At 47.4% G+C, this 6,737-nt stretch overlaps 1 protein-coding gene across 4 annotated transcripts in view; it reads left to right on the top strand.

The window, feature by feature from the left end:
* The window catches only part of EML1 (echinoderm microtubule associated protein like 1), a 201,209-nt gene that overhangs the window by 33,247 nt on the left and 161,225 nt on the right, over positions 1-6,737 (top strand). The window lies entirely within an intron of this gene.

The following is a 6,737-nucleotide window of genomic DNA, read 5'->3' as shown; positions in this document are numbered from 1 at the left end:
CAATCCATCATTCTGGAGTGTTTACTTTGAAAATACGGCCTGTCCACTGGGAGTCACGGTTTTCCAAAGGCCCTTTTGCTGGTTCTGCTGATTCATATTCCCATAATTCCTTCACCGAATAATATTTTCCCATCACCATGGCGACTGTGTGAGAAGAAGGCATAAAGAAAAACTTCAGGACTTCTAATGTCACAGAACAGAGATTAGACTTCTGCTGGAGAGTGGGCTTCATGTTTATATTTTAAAGACAAGAGTTAGAGGTCCCATGAGGCAGTTTAGGCAAGAGTGAGCGGGGATCAGGGAATGAGAACAGCTGGGTCACTGGTCTTGGTTCTGGCACTTTCCAGCCATTGACCTTGGGCAGTACTCTTCACTTGGTTCCTCTCCCCACAAAATGAAATGGTGAGGAGGAATTAAGATTCTCAGAAGAACTGATTGACAAAATTCAAGACATTAATGGGGCTTCCCAAGTGGAGCTAGTGGTAAAGAAGCTGCCTGCAATGCAGGAGACCTGGGTTCAATCCCTGGGTGGGGAAGATGCCCTGGAGGAGGGCACGGCAACCCACTCCAGTGTTCCTGCCTGGAGACTCCCACGGACAGAGGAGCCTGGCTGGCTGCAGTCCATGGGGTAGCAAAGAGTCGGACATGACCGAAGTGACTTTACTGTAAGGACACAAATTGTAAAATTTTATTCAAAAAACAAACAAACAAGAACCAAAAACAAATACAAAACCTCAAGTTTAGTCCACATCAAGGTTCTATGGCAGGTGGTTATATCTTGTGTTAATGTGGATGACATTTTATACATTCTCCCCAACCACCCCCCTCCACTCTCTCTCTCTCTCTCTCTCTCTCTCTCTCACACACACACACACACACACATGCAGACACATACGCACACCTATGACCTCCTAGAGGGAGGAACTTTTTATCCTGGACTCTACTTTGCAGCACACATGACTTCACTTAGTGTAGGCCTCAAGAAATGCTTGAGTTGAATTCAAATTTGGATCCAGCAAATGCTTGCCAAGTTCGCTGCACCAGGCTGTGGGGGCACAGAGGTGATTCGGGGGGTGGGGCGCTGAATCACCCCGATTCTCAGACCAGCCTGTGATTTCACAGCACCTTCTTCGGGGGTGGGGAAAGGGGAGAAGGTGTGCATTGGACGTAAGAGTCAGTTATTTCAGAAACAGAAAAAAAAAGTGTCTTAGAGTTGAGGGATCACGCTCGTTACAACGGCACGTGAACTTCTCAGGAGGATGTACTGTTGGCAGAGGGGACCCAGAGAAAGGAAGGATTTGCTCTGCGTGGCGAGGTGGGGGCTCAAAGCGTCTCATGGAGCAGCTGTGTGAGCCAGGGCGGGGGTTGAGTCTGAGCTGGGAAGGTGGGGGGCTATGGAGCTGACTGAGCTACCCCGGAGGAAGGGATTTCAGAAGAAACCTGGAAGGTCGTGGGCAAAGGCAGAGAGGCAGAGAAGAGCCTGATGCAGCCTCAGGAACTCTCCACACGGCTGGAGCACAGAAAAGGGAGGAGGAGGGGAGAGGGTGGATGGGCCCCATGCCAGGAATGACCACATACACCGTAGCACTCAGTTCGTGGGCACAAAGAGGAGCCCTGCTCAGAGGCACCAGAACTGCTGGTCAAGGAGGGAAGACTTAGAAATCCACTGGGCAGAACCCTCAGTGCAGATGTGTCTTTTTTGTCATCAGTTCAGGGTTCCAGGGTGACCCGAATCGGCCTTGGTTAGTGGTTCTGATGTGGATTCAAGACAGCCAGGAGCCAGGAACAGCAGAGCCCTCCAGCGACACGGGGAGATCACTTTCTCGTCGTTGTTCAGTCAGTCACTGAATTGTGTCTGACTCTTTGTGACCCCATGGACTGCCGCATGCCAGGCTTCCTGTCCTTCACTGTCTCCTGGAGTTTGCTCAAACTCATGTCCATTGAGTCGGTGATGCCATCCAACCATCTCATCCTCTGTTGTCCCCTCATCCTCCCACCTTCAATCTTTCCCAGCATCAGAGTCTTTTCCAATCAGTCAGCTCTTCGCAACAGGTGGCCAAAAGTATTGGAGTTTCAGCTTCAGCATCAGTCCTTGCAGTGAATATTCAGGGTTGATTTCCTTTAGGATCGACTGAAAAGGGCCCCTTTGGTCCTCCTTTCTCAGCCAGCCTCTGGACCTCCGTTTGCCAGCTGTTAATACTTGCCTGAGAAGCAGGAAAGTGAGCAGCATTAATCATCTCTTCTGGCGAGTCAGGCCAGCAGGGATTTTGCTGGGCACTTGGGGGCTGGAGGGTGTTTCAGCCCGCAGGCAGCAAGGCCTGCTCTGCAGATGGCATCCTGGTCACCTCGGGGGACACTTGACCCAGGCTGAGGTCTTCCTGCAGGCAGAGTTCATCCTTGAGATGCCAAGAAAAGCATTGACCCAAAGGGCATGGCCCAGGCCTCAGGGTTCCTGCTATGGCGGCCCCTGTGGAAGTCAGAGCCAGGAGTTCCACAGAGTCACCCTCAGTAGGCAGTGCTGGCCCTGAACTTCAATAACCTTGGCCTCCCTGGCAGTGGGCAAGGACCCAAGTGCCTTCTCATCTGTGGGAGTCCCTTTCTGCCCTGGACATGCATCTCATGCAGACAGTCCCGGCTTCCTTAGTTTATGTGATCCATCTGATTTCATTCATTTTGGGGGCCTCCCAGATACTGAAGGGGAGGCTAACTGTTTACATGTTCACATCCCCATTCTTTAAGACGTCAGTCTGGACCAGGGAATATGTCATCGGCATTTGGACAAGTGTCTGATTTCCTCTAGATGTCTCTGCTCTTAAAGCTCAGCTTTTCTCAGGGTGTTACTCTGGGGACCCTCAGTTTAAGTGTGGGGAAGCTTCCTCCCAGGCTGTGTCTCCTACATGCAGCCAGCCAAGGAGGGGGAGATGAGTGAGATCCCCAAGTCCTCTTTATTTGGTTACTGCCTCCCTTTCTCCCTTTACTTGGGAATGGAAATGGGGGCTTAGTTTGATGTAGCCCCTGTAGATGCCTCCAGCCCCATTTCTCACCAGTCCTTCTTGTCTCCTCCAAGTTCCAGGCACCTGATATCCATCAATATCACATACAAGCTTTCCCTCCTCCTCACCTCTCTTGTCCTACCTGTTCCAACAGCACCTAAACGTTCCTGTACATTCTTCTCCGCTTTCCTCAAAAGTAAAGGAATTACCTTCTCTGTCCTCCTATGGTCATTTTGTAGGCATCAGGGCTGGTTCAAATTCCAGTTCTGACACTAACCCAGGAATTTTACCTCCCTGGGCCTCAGCTTCCCCATCTGTAAAATGGGATTATAATAGACCTGGCCAAGTAACAAGAATTATGTAACTGGGTAGTATGTTGAGCACAGGGCCTGGCACATAGTGGATATTCAGCAAACATTAATTCTCTCCCTTTCCTAGTCTTCCTCATAGCAATTTCCATTGTTAGTATCATGATCTGTGTATGTTTCATCTACTAGATGTTGAATTTTAAGGGTTTATGATTCAGACAATAATAACTGTGTATGTGCCAAATAGTTGTTGTTGTTCAATCAGCAAGTCATGTCTGACTCTGTGACCCCATGGACTGCAGCATGCCAGTCTTCCCTGTCCTTCACTGTCTCCCAGTTTGCTCAAACTCATGTCCATTGAGTCAATGATGCCATCCAACCATCTCATCCTCTGTCACCTCCTTCTCCTTCTGCCCTCAATCTTTCCTGTCATCAGGGTCTTTTCCAATCAGCTCTTCACATCAGATGGTCAAAGTATTGGAGCTTCAGCTTCAGCATCAGTCCTTCCAGTGAAATTCAGGGTTGATTTCCTTGAGGATTGACTGGTTTGATATCTTTGCTGTCCAAGGGATTCCCAAGAGTTCTCCAGCCCCACAGTTCAAAAGCATCAACTCTTTGGTGCTCAGCCTTCTTTATGGTCCAACTCTCACATCTGTACCTGACTACTGGATAAACCGTGGCTTTGACTATACAGACCTTTGTCAGCAAAGTGAGTTTCTGCTTTTTAATACGCTAAGTTTGTCATAGCTTTTCTTTCAAGAAGCAAGCGTCTTTTAATTTCAAGTCTGTGGTCACAGTCTGCAGTGATTCTGGAGCCCTAGAAAATAAAGTCTGTCACTGTTTCCATTGTTTGCCCATCCATTTGCCATGAAGTGATGGGGCCGGATGCCATGATCTTCATTTTTTGAATGTTGAGTTTTAACCCAGCTTTTTCACTCTCCTCTTTCACCTTCATCAAGAGTCTCTTTAGTTCTTCTTCGCTTTCTGCCATAAGGGTGGTGTCTCTGCATATCTTAGGTTATTGATATTTCTCCCGGCAATCTTGATTCCAGCTTGGGTTTCATCCAGCCCGGGACTTTGCATATAAGTTAAATAAGCAGGGTGACAACATACAGCCTTGATGTACTTGTTTCCGTTTGGAAGCAGTGCTTTGTTCCATGTCTGGTTCTAACTATTACCTCTTGACCTGCATACAGGTTTCTCAGGAAGCAGGCAAGATGGTCTGGTATTCCCACCTCTTTAAGAATTTTCCTGTTTGTTATGATCCACACAGTCAATGGCTTTAGCGTAATGAAGCAGTAGTAGATGTTTTCTGGATTTCCCTTGCTTTTTCTATGATCCAGTGGATATTGGCAGTTTGATCTCTGGTTCCTCTGCCTTTTCTAAATCCAGCTTGTACATCTGGAAGTTCTGGGTTCATGTACTGTTGAAGCCTCACTTGAAGGATTTTGAGCATATATAATTCAGTGGGTTTTTTGTACATTCACAAAGCTGTGCGATCATCACCAGCATATAATTCCCAAACCATGGCTTTACTCCCAAGTAAATCCAATGCCCACTAGCATTTAGTCCCCATTTCCCCTTCTCAGCTCCTGGCAATATCTGATCTAATTTCTGTCTTTATAGGTTTTCCTGTTCTGGAAATTTCCTACTAATGGAGTCACGCTGTGTGGTCTGTATGAATGACGTCTTTCTCTTCATGCTTTCAAGGTCCGTCCATGTTGTAGCATGTATCAGCACTTCGTTCCTTTTCATGGCAGAATACTATTCCACTGTTTGGTTAGACCGCATCTTGTTTCCTCATCAGTTGATAGACATTTGGATATTTTCTACTTTTGGCTATCATGAATAATGCTACCAAGTGGTTCATTTTTATATATTATACGTCTTGACTGAGAGAAAGTGATAGGGTTAGGGTTCGGATGTCAAATATTTTTTATTAAGATGTATTTTACCTCACTATTGTCATAGCTGCTTGAAGTTCTTGGCTAACAATTATAGTATCTGGCTCATTTCAGGGTCGGTATCTATTGACTGACTTTATTCTTGAAAATGAGCCTTCATATGAAGGATAATTTTGGATCGTGTCGTGGACAGTGTGAATGTTGTGTTGTGGAAACTGGATTCTGTGATATTGTTTTGAAGAAAGCTGATGTTTTTGTGTCAGTAGGGAATTAATTTGGCCAGGCCCAAACTTTGCTCTCTATGACATTTGTAGTGGGGGGCGGGCTCAGTTCTCAGCTGAGACTGCTTTTAGTCTGCCATGCGCACGTGTGGCCTGGGGATCCGCCAGAGACTTGGGCAGGGGTCTACACACAAACTCTGGGTTCCTACTTCTCCAGCTCTCTGCATCATGGGGCTCCTGCCAGCTCTCCAGGGACTCGGGCTAGCTATGTCTCCTTCTCCCAGCTCCCCCGTCCACGAGGACAGTAGGCCTCCCACTGGAATGTAGTTGCCTTGCGCGCCCACCACAAATGTGGTGGACGCCCTCAGGGCAAAGCCACAGAAACGGGAAGCGTGCCTCTTGTGGGTTGGTTCTTCTGAGTTTTGACACTGCCCCAAGACCTTTCTGCTTATGTTTACCCTCTGGGGCTCTGTAGTTTCTGTTATATTGTCCACACTTTGTGGATTTGTACGCGTTGTCCGTAGGATGCTTGGTTTGTGAGCAATTTACTCCTCCACACAGAAGCAGAATATCTGTATACGTGTTTTAAAATATTTGAATATGTATATTTGAAACATAAGTTTCATGGATTAATATTTACCTACTACATTCCTACAGATGATTTACTCTGATAATTTCTGTTGTGCTTCACAGTCTCTCATTTAAAAAAGGCTGCTCTCAGTCCTCCGCTAAATTGATCTTGTGACCCACAAGGGGGTCATGATCCCGTCTGACCCGCTCTGCCCTGACGCCTGACGGACAGGAGCAGGGGCTCCTACTGTAAGAGCTCACCGAGCAAATAAAACACAAGAGCGTCTCAGTCTCCTGCCCAAGGTTTAGAAGCTCTGTGTCCTGAGCATACTATGAGCAGGGTGCTCATGATGCTGTCCCCACAGATGAGGGGGGACACTTGTGTCTCCTCCCCCTGCACACCCCACCAGGGCTATTGTGACCAAAGCCTGCAGTGTGAGTCCTTTAGGACCCAGAACTCCTGCTAAACGTGACTCACAGACTTCATACATCTCTGGCCATCTTGCTGAATAAGGAAATTTAAAAATAGTGACATCTACTCTGGCCATCATAAACTAAAGGTTAGAAAAATGTCAGCTGGACAATCACAGAATAAGGCAAAGTCTTGAAATTAAATTCCCTTCCTGCTGTGGAAACCTCACTCCATACCTTCCATATCATTCCAAGGATAGGTGCTTGAGAGCTCTAGATCTAGCCGGGACCACGGGAGGTCCGTTCTGGAACCCACCTCCCTCCTGTGTC

This window comes from Bison bison, unplaced genomic scaffold (assembly GCF_000754665.1).
Source record: "Bison bison bison isolate TAMUID 2011002044 unplaced genomic scaffold, Bison_UMD1.0 scf7180017864302, whole genome shotgun sequence".
NCBI classification, from domain to species: Eukaryota; Metazoa; Chordata; class Mammalia; order Artiodactyla; family Bovidae; genus Bison; species Bison bison.
The sequence above is the reverse complement of the archived record's forward strand: the minus strand, read 5'-3'. Positions and strand labels throughout refer to the sequence as shown.